This window comes from Salvelinus alpinus, chromosome 34, assembly GCF_045679555.1.
Source record: "Salvelinus alpinus chromosome 34, SLU_Salpinus.1, whole genome shotgun sequence".
In the NCBI taxonomy this organism is placed as follows: domain Eukaryota; kingdom Metazoa; phylum Chordata; class Actinopteri; order Salmoniformes; family Salmonidae; genus Salvelinus; species Salvelinus alpinus.
The window spans coordinates 3,326,819-3,343,721 of NC_092119.1; the positions used below are offsets into that span (position 1 = coordinate 3,326,819).

Consider the following 16,903-nt stretch of genomic DNA (forward strand, 5'->3'; position numbering starts at 1 on the left):
ATTTGGAATATATGTGTTGCCACCCTGGGGTCACGCACTACTCATAAAGCAAATGGACGACGGTGGGCCAATTGTGCGAAGCCCTATTCAACTCCCGGTCACGGCTGGTTGTGACACAGCCTGGGATCGAACCCGGGTCTGTAGTGCCTTAGACCGCTGCACCACTCGGGAGGCCCAAGTCCCTGTAATTCTCTGCATTATGCCATGGCTAATGCTGTGTTATTTTGATCAGACATAACACAAATCTATCATGCTAAATTAAATACTCCCTTACTGGGGGAGGGGAAAGAGAGAGAGAGAGAGAGAGAGAGCGAGAGAGAAGCGGCAGCCCAGTCTACGGAGGTGAGGATAGGACATCCTCCTCTGGACTTTAAGACAGACATGCAGACAGGGATTTGTCTGTAGCAAGAGGCTGTGACCCAAAACGGCATCCCAATCCTTACCTTGGACCAGAGCCCTGGTCAAAAAGTAGTGCCCTATAAAGGGAATAGGGTGCCTCTTGGGCCAGACCTGAGGACTGTCTGTAGCAACAGACATGTCTACACAGAGCCAAATCGACCAACCACTGATACTTCTCATATAGCCCACAGACCAGAGCACATGACCACAGCAAAAAGGAGGCAGGTGGCACTGGCCTGGTGACATAACCAACCACAAGCAATATAAATGAAAGTATCGTTCATAGAGATGTGAGAGAAATGTAAAGCTGTGTGTGGCGTGCAACATCAGAATTAGCTAGCTAGGGAAACAAACACATTTTAAAATAGCTCTCTCTCTGAGAATCACCTGGCTTGGCAAAGCTCAATTTAACTCCAGCTTTAAATCCTTTCAGCGGTACTGTACTTCTCTAGTCTCTCTGCAACTAGACAGACCAGTCTCTTCCTCCTGTACTTCTCTAGTCTCTCTGCAACTAGACAGACCAGTCTCTTCCTCCTGTACTTCTCTAGTCTCTCTGTAACTAGACAGACCAGTCTCTTCCTCCTGTACTTCTCTAGTCTCTCTGCAACTAGACAGACCAGTCTCTTCCTCCTGTACTTCCCTAGTCTTTCTGCTGCTACTAGACAGACCAGTCTCTTCCTCCTGTACTTCTCTAGTCTCTCTGCTACTAGACAGACCAGTCTCTTCCTCCTGTACTTCTCTAGTCTCTGCTGCTACTAGACGGACCAGTCTCTTTCCTCCTGTACTTCTCTAGTCTCTCTGCTACTAGACGGACCAGTCTCTCTCCTCCTGTACTTCTCTAGTCTCTCTGCTACTAGACAGACCAGTCTCTTTCCTCCTGTACTTCTCTAGTCTCTCTGCTACTAGACAGACCAGTCTCTTCCTCCTGTACTTCTCTAGTCTCTCTGCAACTAGACAGACCAGTCTCTTTCCTCCTGTACTTCTCTAGTCTCTCTGCTACTAGACAGACCAGTCTCTTCCTCCTGTACTTCTCTAGTCTCTCTGCTACTACTAGGCAGACCAGTCTCTTTCCTCCTGTACTTCCCTAGTCTATCTGCTGCTACTAGGCAGACCAGTCTCTTCCTCCTGTACTTCTCTAGTCTCTCTGCTACTAGACAGACCAGTCTCTTTTCCTCCTGTACTTCCCTAGTCTCTCTGCTACTAGGCAGACCAGTCTCTTCCTCCTGTACTTCTCTAGTCTCTCTGCTACTAGACAGACCAGTCTCTCTCCTCCTGTACTTCCCTAGTCTCTCTGCTGCCACTAGACAGACCAGTCTCTTCCTCCTGTACTTCCCTAGTCTCTCTGCTGCTACTAGATGGACCAGTCTCTTCCTCCTGTACTTCTCTAGTCTCTCTGCTGCTACTAGACAGACCCGTCTCTTTCCTCCTGTACTTCCCTAGTCTCTCTGCTACTAGACAGACCAGTCTCTTCCTCCTGTACTTCCCTAGTCTCTCTGCTACTAGACAGACCAGTCTCTTTCCTCCTGTACTTCCATAGTCTCTCTGCTACTAGACAGACCAGTCTCTTCCTCCTGTACTTCCCTAGTCTCTGCTGCTACTAGACAGACCAGTCTCTTCCTCCTGTACTTCTCTAGTCTCTCTGCTACTAGACAGACCAGTCTCTTCCTCCTGTACTTCTCTAGTATCTCTGCTACTAGACAGACCAGTCTCTTCCTCCTGTACTTCTCTAGTCTCTCTGCTACTGGACAGACCAGTCTCTTCCTCCTGTACTTCTCTAGTCTCTCTGCTACTGGACAGACCAGTCTCTTCCTCCTGTACTTCTCTAGTCTCTCTGCTACTAGACAGACCAGTCTCTTTCCTCCTGTACTTCCCTAGTCTCTCTGCTACTAGACAGACCAGTCTCTTCCTCCTGTACTTCCCTAGTTTCTCTGCTACTAGACAGACCAGCCTCTTTCCTCCTGTACTTCCCTAGTCTCTCTGCTACTAGACAGACCAGTCTCTTCCTCCTGTACTTCTCTAGTCTCTCTGCTACTAGACAGACCAGTCTCTTCCTCCTGTACTTCTCTAGTCTCTCTGCTGCTACTAGACAGACCAGTCTCTTCCTCCTGTACTTCTTTAGTCTCTGCTGCTACTAGACAGACCAGTCTCTTCCTCCTGTACTTCTCTAGTCTCTGCTGCTACTAGACGGACCAGTCTCTTTCCTCCTGTACTTCTCTAGTCTCTCTGCAACTAGACAGACCAGTCTCTTCCTCCTGTACTTCTCTAGTCTCTCTGCAACTAGACAGACCAGTCTCTTCCTCCTGTACTTCTCTAGTCTCTCTGCAACTAGACAGACCAGTCTCTTCCTCCTGTACTTCTCTAGTCTCTCTGCAACTAGACAGACCAGTCTCTTCCTCCTGTACTTCTCTAGTCTCTCTGCTACTAGACAGACCAGTCTCTTTCCTCCTGTACTTCCCTAGTCTCTCTGCTACTAGACATACCAGTCTCTTCCTCCTGTACTTCCCTAGTTTCTCTGCTACTAGACAGACCAGCCTCTTTCCTCCTGTACTTCCCTAGTCTCTCTGCTACTAGACAGACCAGTCTCTTCCTCCTGTACTTCTCTAGTCTCTCTGCTACTAGACAGACCAGTCTCTTCCTCCTGTACTTCTCTAGTCTCTCTGCTACTAGACAGACCAGTCTCTTCCTCCTGTACTTCTCTAGTCTCTGCTGCTACTAGACGGACCAGTCTCTTCCTCCTGTACTTCTCTAGTCTCTGGTGCTACTAGAGGGACCAGTCTCTTCCTCCTGTACTTCTCTAGTCTCTGCTGCTACTAGACGGACCAGTCTCTTTCCTCCTGTACTTCTCTAGTCTCTCTGCTACTAGACAGACCAGTCTCTTCCTCCTGTACTTCTCTAGTCTCTCTGCAACTAGACAGACCAGTCTCTTCCTCCTGTACTTCTCTAGTCTCTCTGCAACTAGACAGACCAGTCTCTTCCTCCTGTACTTCTCTAGTCTCTCTGCTACTAGACAGACCAGTCTCTTTCCTCCTGTACTTCTCTAGTCTCTCTGCAACTAGACAGACCAGTCTCTTCCTCCTGTACTTCTCTAGTCTCTGCTGCTACTAGACAGACCAGTCTCTCTCCTCCTGTACTTCCCTAGTCTCTCTCTGCTACTAGGCAGACCAGTCTCTTCCTCCTGTACTTCTCTAGTCTCTCTGCTACTACTAGGCAGACCAGTCTCTTCCTCCTGTACTTCTCTAGTCTCTCTGCAACTAGACAGACCAGTCTCTTCCTCCTGTACTTCTCTAGTCACTCTACAACTAGACAGACCAGTCTCTTTCCTCCTGTACTTCTCTAGTCTCTCTGCTACTAGACAGACCAGTCTCTTTCCTCCTGTACTTCCCTAGTCTCTCTGCTGCTACTAGGCAGACCAGTCTCTTCCTCCTGTACTTCCCTAGTCTCTCTGCCGCTACTAGGCAGACCAGTCTCTTCCTCCTGTACTTCTCTAGTCTCTCTGCTGCTACTAGGCAGACCAGTCTCTTCCTCCTGTACTTCTCTAGTCTCTCTGAGGCTACTAGACAGACCAGTCTCTTCCTCCTGTACTTCCCTAGTCTCTCTGCTACTAGACAGACCAGTCTTTTCCTCCGGTACTTCCCTAGTCTCTCTGCTGCTACTAGACAGACCAGTCTCTTCCTCCTGTACTTCTCTAGTCTCTCTGCTGCTACTAGACAGACCAGTCTCTTCCTCCTGTACTTCTCTAGTCTCTCTGCTGCTACTAGACAGACCAGTCTCTTCCTCCTGTACTTCTCTAGTCTCTCTGCTACTACTAGACAGACCAGTCTCTTTCCTCTGGTACTTCTCTAGTCTCTCTGCTGCTACTAGACAGACCAGTCTCTTCCTCCTGTACTTCTTTAGTCTCTGCTGCTACTAGACAGACCAGTCTCTTCCTCCTGTACTTCCCTAGTCTTTCTGCTGCTACTAGACAGACCAGTCTCTTCCTCCTGTACTTCTCTAGTCTCTCTGCTGCTACTAGACAGACCAGTCTCTTCCTCCGGTACTTCCCTAGTCTCTCTGCTGCTACTAGACAGACCAGTCTCTTCCTCCTGTACTTCTCTAGTCTCTCTGCTGCTACTAGACAGACCAGTCTCTTCCTCCTGTACTTCTCTAGTCTCTCTGCTGCTACTAGACAGACCAGTCTCTTCCTCCTGTACTTCTCTAGTCTCTCTGCTACTACTAGACAGACCAGTCTCTTTCCTCTGGTACTTCTCTAGTCTCTCTGCTGCTACTAGACAGACCAGTCTCTTCCTCCTGTACTTCTTTAGTCTCTGCTGCTACTAGACAGACCAGTCTCTTCCTCCTGTACTTCCCTAGTCTTTCTGCTGCTACTAGACAGACCAGTCTCTTCCTCCTGTACTTCTCTAGTCTCTCTGCTGCTACTAGACAGACCAGTCTCTTCCTCCTGTACTTCTCTAGTCTCTCTGCTGCTACTAGACAGACCAGTCTCTTCCTCCTGTACTTCTCTAGTCTCTCTGCTGCTACTAGACAGACCAGTCTCTTCCTCCTGTACTTCTCTAGTCTCTGCTGCTAGACAGACCAGTCTCTTTCCTCCGGTACTTCTCTAGTCTCTCTGCTACTACTAGACAGATCAGTCTCTTCCTACTCCATCCTCAAGACATGAGGCACGTCACGGTTCAGTGTTTTAGTAGCCTGGTCCCAGATCTGTTTGTGCTCTTGCCTACTCCATTGCTGTCCCTATCAAGCCAAAATGTAACATGATAACGGAGTGTCAAGGAGTTGGAACAATGGCACAAACAGACTGGCACTGAGGCTAGAAAACAGTCACTTCTCGACACATAAGGGAACTGCTAGAATTAGTCTACTACCGTAGCAGTTAAAGAAAGCACTATGGAGGACGCAGATGTCAATACGACAGCCTTCCTGATTGCCCAGAACAGAAAGGGGCCTAGCTAATAGACATGGTATAAACCCATTCCTTCCATGACAACCACTGACTGAGTGTAAATGTATTGTTCCTACAGTGCAGAGATGCGCTGTTGACCTCTCTGCCATCTTAGATATGCAGCAAATAAGAGCCCAGGGACACAGATTTATTTTTTAAATGGGGGACAATTTTCAGTATGCATTATTGAGATGTGCATAAAAGTATAACAAGGACTGAGTCCCAAATGCTACTCCTATGGACCCTGGTCAAACGTAATGCACTATATAGGGAATAGGGTGTCATTTGAGATACAGCCACAGACGTGGTGAGAATTGTTTATATTAAAAAATTATCATTTGGCAAGTCAATTAAGAACAAATTATTATTTACAATAACGGTCTATCAAGAGGCAAAAGGACTCCTGCGCGGACGGGGGCTGGGATTAAAAATACACCAAGACAAGACACCACAACACTACATAAAGAGAGACCTAAGACACCACAACACTACATAAAGAGAGACCTAAGACACCACAACACTACATAAAGAGAGACCTAAGACACCACAACACTACATAAAGAGAGACCTAAGACACCACAACACTACATAAAGAGAGACCTAAGACAACACAACACTACATAAAGAGAGACCTAAGACACCACAACACTACGTAAAGAGAGACCTAAGACACCACAACACTACATAAAGAGAGACCTAAGACACCACAACACTACATAAAGAGAGACCTAAGACACCACAACACTACATAAAGAGAGACCTAAGACACCACAACACTACATAAAGAGAGACCTAAGACACCACAACACTACATAAAGAGAGACCTAAGACACCACAACACTACATAAAGAGAGACCTAAAACAACACAACGCTACATAAAGAGAGACCTAAGACACCACAACACTACATAAAGAGAGACCTAAGACAACATGGTAAAAACATAGTTAGGCACAGACAAAAGCACGAAGGGCAAAAAAAAGATAGAGACAACGATACATCACGCGAAGCAAGTGTCAGTAAGAGTGTTCATAAATGAGCCTTTCAACATAGACGGTGCAGTTTGAGTGTTTTTTTTGCAGCTCGTTCCGGTCGCTAGCTGCAGCGAAGTGAAAAGACGAGAATAAAAAGAGCGATCCACAATGTTCTCATGTTGATAGGCCCCTCAAAGCCAGGCCACTTCCCTCAGAATGAACACTTCCCTCAGAGATGAAGACACCCGGTGAATAGAGTGCCATTTGGGACAAAACTTTAACCTCTTGAAGCTAGGGGGCAGAATTTTTATGTTTGGAAAAATAACGTTCCCATTGTAAGCTGCCTATTTCTCAGGTCCAGATGCTAGAATATGCATATAATTGACAGAGTAGGATAGAAAACACTCTAAAGTTTCCAAAACTGTCAAAATATTGTCTGTGAGTATAACAGAACTGATTTTGCAGGTGAAAACCTGAGGAAATCCAACCTGGAAGTGACTTCTATTCTGAAAGAAAATTACTGTTAAATTGCTTGCCTTTCGTCCATTTAACCAGATTCCTTTTCCTGTGGCTTCCTCAGGGTGTGAAGTCTTTAGACATAGTTTCGAGCTTTTATTTTGAAAAATGAGCGAGATTTTTCAAAACACGTCAGTGGATAGGTGGATGTCCCTCCATTAGTTGTTGCGCCAGTCACTCGTTGCTCGACATTTTCTTTCTCTCCAGTATTGAATAGTTTACAGTCCGGTTGAAATATGATCGATTATTGATCAACCTGAGGATTGATTATTAAAAACGTTTGACATGTTTTTACGACCCTTTACGGATACTATATGGAATTTGCATCAAGCCTTGATGACCTGCCTATGGCTGTGGAATACTGAACATAACGCGCCAAACAAATGGAGGTATTTTGATATTTAAAAAAATCTTTAATGAACAAAAGGAACATTTATTGTGTAACTGGGAGTCTCGTGAGTGCAAACATCCGAAGATCAAAGGTAAGTGATTAATTGTATTGCTTTTCTGGCTTTCGTGACCATTCTACATGGCTGCTAGGTGTTCTTACTGTTTTGTCTAGTGATCGATAAACTCACAAACGCTTGGATTGCTTTCGCTGTAATGCATATTTTCAAAATCTGACACGATAGGTGGATAAACAACAAGCTAAGCTGTGTTTTGGTATATTTCACATGAAAATAAATATTTTTTTTATTTTTTATTTGGCCCTCTGCAATTCAGCGGTTGTTTACGAAAATGATCCCGCTAAAGGGATCAGTGCGTCAAGAAGTAATGTAGAGAGGAGTTCACACCAGCTGTCTCTGCACGGACCACAGGTCTTTTTAGAGATGGAGTAGGACAGGACATGTTGTTGTTCATACATAACAGTTCCCATGTAGTAGAAAAGGGGTAATAGAGAAACATATATATTTTTTTAATGACCGTCCAAATCAAACTTTAAATGGTCACATGCACATATTTAGAAGATTCAAAATGCTTATGTTCCAAGCTCTAGCAGCGGCGTAATACCCAACACAAAACATGCAAATCTAAAAAATGAAATAAAATTTTTAGGATGAGCAATGTCAGAGTCTAATATACAACTGAACGCAACCATTTTAAAGATTTTGTGAGATACAGTTCATTAGGAAATCAGTCATTTTAAATAAATTAATCCGTGAAGATCACACTTCTCCAGAGTGCCAGTGTTCATCGAAGGTGAGCATTTACCCACTGAAGTCGGTTACGACGCTGAACTACAGTCAGGTCAAGACCCTGGTGAGGACGACGAGCACGCAGATGAGCTTCCCTGAGACGCTTCCTGACAGTTTGTACAGAAATCCTTTGGTTGTGCAAAACCCACTGTTTCATCAGCTGTCCGGGTGGCTGGTCTCTCACCAAACCCCGCAGGTGAAGAAGCCGGATGTGGAGTTCCTGGGTTGTGGTTACACGTGGTCTGCGGTTGGCGAGGCCGGTTGGAGGTACTGCCAAATTCTCTAAAATGATGTTGGAGGCGGCTTAAGGTAGAGAAATGAACATTCAATTCAGTCAGCATGCCAATTGCAGGCTCCCTCAAAACTTGAGACATTTGTGGCATTGTGTTATATGACAACACTGCACATTTTAGAGTGGCCTTTTATTGCCCCACCGCACAAGGTGCTCCTGTGTAATGATCATGCTGTTTAAAATCAGCTTCTTGATAATCCATCCACCTGACAGGTGTGGCATATCTTGGCAAAGGAGAAATGCTCACTACCAGGGATGTAAACAAATGTTTGCTAAATATTGGAGAGAAATAAGCTTCTTGTGCATATGAACATTTCTGGGATCTTTTAATTCAGCTCATGAAACATGGGACCAACATTATACATGTTGCGTTTATATTTTTGTTCAGTATAAATATATATGTATATGATGGGATGTATAGACTTTATGGACAGAATATGGAGAGAATATACAGTACAAAGTGTATTCAGAAAGTATTCAGACCCCTTGACTTTTTCCACATTTTGTTAAGTTACAGCCTTATTCTAAAATGGATTAAATCAAATTTACATGATCGATTTACAGACAATACCCCATAACGACAAAGGCGAAAAATGTTTTTTTGCACATTTATAAAAAATAAAAAATAATACCTAATTTACATATTCAGACCCAGACTCGAAATTGAGCTCAGGTGCATCCTGTTGCCATTGATCATCCTTAAGATGTTTCTAGAACTTGATTGGACTCCACCTGTGGTAAACTAAATTGTTTGGACATGATTTAGAAAGGCACACACCTGTCTATATTAGGTCCCCCAGTTGACAGTGCATGTCAGAGCAAAAACCAAGCCATGAGGTCGAAGGAATTGTCCGTAGAGCTCTGAGACAGGACTGTGTCGAGTCACAGATCTGGGGAAGGGCACCAAAAAATGTGTGCAGCACTGAAGGTCCACAAGAAAACAGTGGCCTCCATCATTCCTTAATGGAAGAAGTTTGGAACCACCAAGACTCTTCCTCGAGTTGGCCGCATGGCCAAACTGAGCAATGGCCAAACTGGGGGGGGGGGGGGGCCTTGGTCATTCTGAGAGAGCTCCAGAGTTCCCCTGCGGAGATGGGAGAACCTTCCAGAAGGACAACCATCTCTGCAGCATGCCACCAATTAGATCTTTATGGTAGAGTAGCCAGATAACCACTTGTCAGTAAAAGGCACATGACAGCCCGCTTGGAGTTTGTTGAAAGGCACCTAAAGACTCTCAGACCATGAGAAAATCTCTGGTCTGATGAAACCAAGATGTAGCTCTTTATCCTGAATGCCAAACTTCACGTCTGGATGAAACTTGGCACCGCATGGTGGTGGAAGCTTCATGCTGTGGGAATATTTTTCAGCAGCAGGGACTGGGAGACTGATCAGGATCGAGGGGAAAGACGAACGGAGCAAAGTACATAGAGATTCTTGATGAAAACCTGCTCAAGACCTCAGACTGGGGTGACGGTTCACCTTCTAACAGGACAACGACCCTAAGGACACAGCCTAGACAACGCAGGACTGGCTTCGGGACAAGTCTCTGAATGTCCCTGAGCCCTGATTTGAACATCTCTGGAGAGACCTAAAATAGCTGTGCAGCGACGCTCCCCATCCAACCTGACAGAGCTTGAGAGGATCTGCAGAGAAGAATGGGAGAAACTCCCCAAATACAGGTATGGCAAGCTTGTAGCCTAATACCCAAGAAGACTCACGTCTGTAATCGCTGCCAAAGGCGCTCTAGCAAAGTGCTGAATAAAGGGTCTGAATACTTACAGTACTAAAGTTTGTACACACCTACTCATTCAAGGGTTTTTCTTGATTTTTACTATTTTCTACATTGTAGAATAAGAGTGAAGACATCAAAACCATGAAATAACACATATGGAATGATGTATTAACCAAAAGAAAGTGTTAAAAAAATCATAATATATTTTCGATTCTTCAAAGTAGCCACCCTTTGCCTTGATGACAGCTTTGCACACTGGTTGGCATTCTCTCAACCAGCTTCATGAGGCAGTCAGCTGGAATGCATTTCAGTTAACACGTGTGCATTGTTAAAAGTTAATTAGTGGAATTTAGTTCCCTGGAATGAGTAGGTGTGTTCAAACTTTTGACTGGTACTGTATGTAATACATTTGCGGCATTTGAATAAGCGCCGTTGCGCCTGCTCCACTTTGTCTGTCTGGGTGGACCATTTCAGATTGCCAGTGATGTGTACGCCAAGGAACTTGAAGCATTTCACCTTCTCTACTGCAGCCATCGATGTTGGCGTGCCCCCTTGTGCAGTCTCCTGAAGTCCACGATCAGTTCCTGCGTTTTGTTGGCGTTGAGGATATTTTCCTGGCACCACTCTGCCAGCTCCCTCACCTCCTCCCTGTAGGCTGTCTTGTTGTCATTGGTAAATCAGGCCTACCACTGTTGTGTCGTGTACAAACTTAATGATCGAGTTGGATACATGCATGTGTTAATGATCGAGTTGGAGACAGTCCCCTGTGTTCAGGATCAGCGGAGGTGTTGTTGCCTACCGTCACCATCTGGGGACGTCCTGTCAGGAAGTCCTAGAGCCAGTTGCACAGGGCGGGGTTCAGACCCAGGGCCCCAAGCTTAGTGATGAGCTTGGAGGGAACTATGGTGTTGAATGCTGAGCTGTAGTCAATGAACAGCGTTCTTACATAGGTGTTCCTCGTCTCTTGTAAACAGCATTCTTATATAGGCATTCTTCTTCTCCAGATGGGATAGGGCAGTGTGCATTGCGATGGCGATTGAGTCATCCGTGGATCTATTGAGGCGGGATGCAAATTGTCCGGGACGGATTTAGACCTGGCACTACAGGTGGGTGCAATTAATTATCAGGTAGAACAGAAAACCAGCAGGCTCTGGACCTCGAAGGGTAAGAGTTGAACACCCCTTGTCTCGGGTGTCGGGTAAGGTGGAGGTGACATGATCCTTGACTAGTCTCTCAAAGCACTTCGTGATGACATAAACGAGTGCTACGGGGCGATAGTAATTTAGTTTAGTTACCTTCGCTTTCTTGGGAACAGGAACAGGGGTGGACATCTTGAAGCAAGTGAGGACAGACTGGGATAGGGGGACACTGACTATGACCATTAACATTCCAGCCAGCTGGTCTGCACATGCTCTAAGGACGCGGCTAGGGCTGCCGGCTTGCGAAAGTCAACCGCTTTAATGGTCTTCTTACTTACGTTGGCCACGGCATTGTGAGTGGCGGTGGCCCGCTGCTGCTGCTCCAAATCAAATTGTATTTGTCACATGACAAATACAACCTTACCGTGAAATGCTTACTTACAAGCACTTCACCAACAATGCAGTTAAGAAAATACTTACTAAATCATATTATATATATATATATATTTTTTTTTTTTTCTTTTTTTTTTCTTTAAAGCAACAGTAATGGCCCTGCTACACTACAGCCACCGGGGCTTCTGACGTTGCCGGCAGACATCAGGTGTTGAGGGAATGCGTCCTTTGAAATCAAGTCCAACGGTAGCATCCAAGCTCAAAAATCGCAGAGGTAAAATGTCAAAGTAGATTTGTTGCATATCCACTGGTTATTGTATAAAGATTTATCAAGTCAAACAGTGTTTTGGGCAGCAGCGTAGCCTAGTGGATAGAGCATTGGACTTGTAACCGAAAGGTTGCAAGATCAAATCCCCTGAGGAGACAAGGTAAAAATCTGTCGTTCTGCCCCTGAACAAGGCAGTTAACCCACTGTTCCCCGGTAGGCCGTCATTGTAAATAAGAATTTGTTCTTAACATAACAGATGACCACGGTCCGGTCCTCCTCCTCCTCCTCATAACAGATGACCACGGTCCGGTCCTCCTCCTCCTCCTCATAACAGATGACCACGGTCCGGTCCTCCTCCTCCTCCTCATAACAGTTGACCACGGTCCAGTCCTCCTCCTCATAACAGATGACCACGGTCCAGTCCTCCTCCTCCTCCTCATAACAGATGACCACGGTCCGGTCCTCCTCCTCCTCCGCATAACAGATGACCACGGTCCGGTCCTCCTCCTCCTCCTCATAACAGATGACCACGGTCCGGTCCTCCTCCTCCTCCTCATAACAGATGACCACGGTCCGGTCCTCCTCCTCCTCCTCATAACAGATGACCACGGTCCAGTCCTCCTCCTCCTCCTCATAACAGATGACCACGGTCAGGTCCTCCTCCTCCTCCGCATAACAGATGACCACGGTCCGGTCCTCCTCCTCCTCCTCATAACAGATGACCACGGTCCGGTCCTCCTCCGCATAACAGATGACCACGGTCCGGTCCTCCTCCTCCTCCTCATAACAGATGACCACGGTCCGGTCCTCCTCCGCATAACAGATGACCACGGTCCGGTCCTCCTCCTCATAACAGATGACCACGGTCCGGTCCTCCTCCTCTCCTCATAACAGATGACCACGGTCCGGTCCTCCTCCGCATAACAGATGACCACGGTCCGGTCCTCCTCCTCATAACAGATGACCACGGTCCGGTCCTCCTCATAACAGATGACCACGGTCCAGTCCTCCTCCTCCTCCTCATAACAGATGACCACGGTCCGGTCCTCCTCCTCATAACAGATGACCACGGTCCGGTCCTCCTCATAACAGATGACCACGGTCCAGTCCTCCTCCTCCTCCTCATAACAGATGACCACGGTCCGGTCCTCCTCCTCCTCCTCATAACAGATGACCACGGTCCAGTCCTCCTCCTCCTCCTCATAACAGATGACCACGGTCCAGTCCTCCTCCTCCTCCTCATAACAGATGACCACGGTCCAGTCCTCCTCCTCCTCCTCATAACAGATGACCACGGTCCGGTCCTCCTCCGCATAACAGATGACCACGGTCCGGTCCTCCTCCTCATAACAGATGACCACGGTCCAGTCCTCCTCCTCCTCCTCATAACAGATGACCACGGTCCGGTCCTCCTCCGCATAACAGATGACCACGGTCCGGTCCTCCTCCTCATAACAGATGACCACGGTCCAGTCCTCCTCCTCCTCCTCATAACAGATGACCACGGTCCGGTCCTCCTCCTCATAACAGATGACCACGGTCCAGTCCTCCTCCTCCTCCTCATAACAGATGACCACGGTCCGGTCCTCCTCCTCCTCTCCTCATAACAGATGACCACGGTCCAGTCCTCCTCCTCCTCCTCATAACAGATGACCACGGTCCGGTCCTCCTCCTCCTCCTCATAACAGATGACCACGGTCCGGTCCTCCTCCTCCTCCTCATAACAGATGACCACGGTCCGGTCCTCCTCCTCCTCCTCATAACAGATGACCACGGTCCAGTCCTCCTCCTCCTCCGCATAACAGATGACCACGGTCCAGTCCTCCTCCTCCTCCTCATAACAGATGACCACGGTCCGGTCCGGTCCTCCTCATCATAACAGATGACCACGGTCCAGTCCGGTCCTCCTCATCATAACAGATGACCACGGTCCAGTCCTCCTCCTCCTCCGCATAACAGATGACCACGGTCCGGTCCTCCTCCTCCTCCTCATAACAGATGACCACGGTCCGGTCCTCCTCCTCCTCATAACAGATGACCACGGTCCGGTCCTCCTCTCCTCCGCATAACAGATGACCACGGTCCGGTCCTCCTCCTCCTCCGCAGAACAGATGACCACGGTCCGGTCCTCCTCCTCCTCCGCATAACAGATGACCACGGTCCGGTCCTCCTCCTCCTCCTCATAACAGTTGACCACGGTCCGGTCCTCCTCCGCATAACAGATGACCACGGTCCGGTCCTCCTCCTCCTCCTCATAACAGATGACCACGGTCCGGTCCTCCTCCTCCTCCTCATAACAGATAACCACGGTCCAGTCCTCCTCCTCCTCCTCATAACAGATGACCACGGTCCGGTCCTCCTCCTCCTCATCATAACAGATGACCACGGTCCGGTCCTCCTCCTCCTCCTCATAACAGATGACCACGGTCCGGTCCTCCTCCTCCTCCTCATAACAGATAACCACGGTCCAGTCCTCCTCCTCCTCCTCATAACAGATGACCACGGTCCGGTCCTCCTCCTCCTCCTCATAACAGATGACCACGGTCCGGTCCTCCTCCTCCTCCTCATAACAGATGACCACGGTCCGGTCCTCCTCCTCCTCCTCATAACAGATGACCACGGTCCGGTCCTCCTCCTCCTCCTCATAACAGATGACCACGGTCCGGTCCTCCTCCTCCTCCTCATAACAGATGACCACGGTCCAGTCCTCCTCTCCTCATAACAGATGACCACGGTCCAGTCCTCCTCCTCCTCCGCATAACAGATGACCACGGTCCGGTCCTCCTCCTCCTCCGCATAACAGATGACCACGGTCCGGTCCTCCTCCTCCTCCTCATAACAGATGACCACGGTCCAGTCCTCCTCCTCCTCCGCATAACAGATGACCACGGTCCAGTCCTCCTCCTCCTCCTCATAACAGATGACCACGGTCCAGTCCTCCTCCTCCTCCGCATAACAGATGACCACGGTCCGGTCCTCCTCCTCCTCCTCATAACAGATGACCACGGTCCGGTCCTCCTCCTCCTCCTCATAACAGATGACCACGGTCCAGTCCTCCTCCTCCTCCTCATAACAGATGACCACGGTCCGGTCCTCCTCCGCATAACAGATGACCACGGTCCTCCTCCTCCTCCTCATAACAGATGACCACGGTGCTCCTCTCCTCCTCATAACAGATGACCACGGTCCAGTCCTCCTCCTCCTCCTCATAACAGATGACCACGGTCCGGTCCTCCTCCTCCTCCTCATAACAGATGACCACGGTCCGGTCCTCCTCCTCCTCCTCATAACAGATGACCACGGTCCAGTCCTCCTCCTCCTCCTCATAACAGATGACCACGGTCCAGTCCTCCTCCTCCTCCGCATAACAGATGACCACGGTCCAGTCCTCCTCCTCCTCCTCATAACAGATGACCACGGTCCGGTCCTCCTCCTCCTCCTCATAACAGATGACCACGGTCCGGTCCTCCTCCTCCTCCTCATAACAGATGACCACGGTCCAGTCCTCCTCCTCCTCCTCATAACAGATGACCACGGTCCGGTCCTCCTCCTCCTCCTCATAACAGATGACCACGGTCCAGTCCTCCTCCTCCTCCGCATAACAGATGACCACGGTCCGGTCCTCCTCCTCCTCCTCATAACAGATGACCACGGTCCGGTCCTCCTCCTCCTCCTCATAACAGATGACCACGGTCCGGTCCTCCTCCTCCTCCTCATAACAGATGACCACGGTCCGGTCCTCCTCTCCTCATAACCGATGACCACGGTGCTCCTCTCCTCATCATAACAGATGACCACGGTAAGGTACTTCTCTCCCAGGGCTACGGGGCTAGACACACCCAGGGCTAGACAAGCTATAAAAATGTAAAAGCCGAATTCCCGAAGCTGTTAAGTATATGATTTACTGCACGTGTGCCGCACACAGCCCTGGTTTAAGTGGAATATCATCTTTGGGCAGCTCTCAACTGGTTGTTGCATGGAGCAGCTTACAGAAAAATGACATCGACGGCAGGTATGGCAGGAAAGACATTTCAACTGATGATATCTACCAGTAAATGCAAACTAAGGCAACAATGGGTACGCAAACCAGATATTTAAAAAGTGATGCGCAATTCAGTCATCATGCGCCATTTGAATAAACATTCACCCAAAAAACCTTCCCAATTAAATATTCACCGCAAAGTAGACCTACCTAGTAGAATGACAACATGATGATTTGTATCAAAAGGGCTTGGCATTCGTGTTGCCAACTCTGCCATCACATGTAGGCTACACTGTACACCCCAGAAACAACACTATCCAAACACTCTTGCTAGGTGCACAATTTATTTATTTTTTAAAAGGGCAACTACACCCTCCCCAAATTTCAGTTGGCACTAGCCCGGTGTGCGACTTGCAAATTTACCTGACTATCAAGCCCTGCTATGGTTGCTTCATAACACACCCTATTCCCGACATAGTGCATTACTTGGGCCCTGGTCAAAAGTAGTGCACTATGTAGGGAATGGGGTTCCATTTGGGAAACATTCTATCTATGGATCTCTGCTGGTGAAAGATCGTCAAAAAAAAAGGAGGGAATTTTCCCCTTGGCTTACTATGGAGTTGAACCACTAAGCGCGAGTTAACATGTATTTAACATGTTATAAAGACGAAAAAACAAAAAGCCACACAACACACCACCCACATCCTTCATTTCCATTCAACCATTAAAAGGTTAGTCTAAAACAAACTCTCGAAGAGAGAGAGACCTGTCATCAACATTAGTATGAGGATAGGGAAACACCTTGCCTGGTCCCACAACTGTTTGTGCTGTCTAGCCAACTCCTATGGTCACCGTCACACCAATGAAGAAGACATCACTAACAGATGTGGGGCCAGGCTTGGAGGAGCCACCCTGTAGGGTCCCTTCTTTACATCAAAGACATTCGGGTTAAGTTAATCAGCTGGTGTTTATCTGGGTGGCAGACTGGCGGCACAACAGGTCCTCTTGGTGGTAATCCCACTAATCTGGGTCACAGTGAAACGGCCAGTCCAAGACCCATGGAGACACCAAACAT

General features: G+C 47.9%; 1 protein-coding gene across 6 annotated transcripts in view; it reads right to left on the minus strand.

The window, feature by feature from the left end:
- The window catches only part of LOC139563421 (mitogen-activated protein kinase kinase kinase kinase 5-like), a 130,833-nt gene that overhangs the window by 102,909 nt on the left and 11,021 nt on the right, over positions 1 to 16,903 (minus strand). The gene's annotated exons all lie outside the window — the stretch shown is intronic.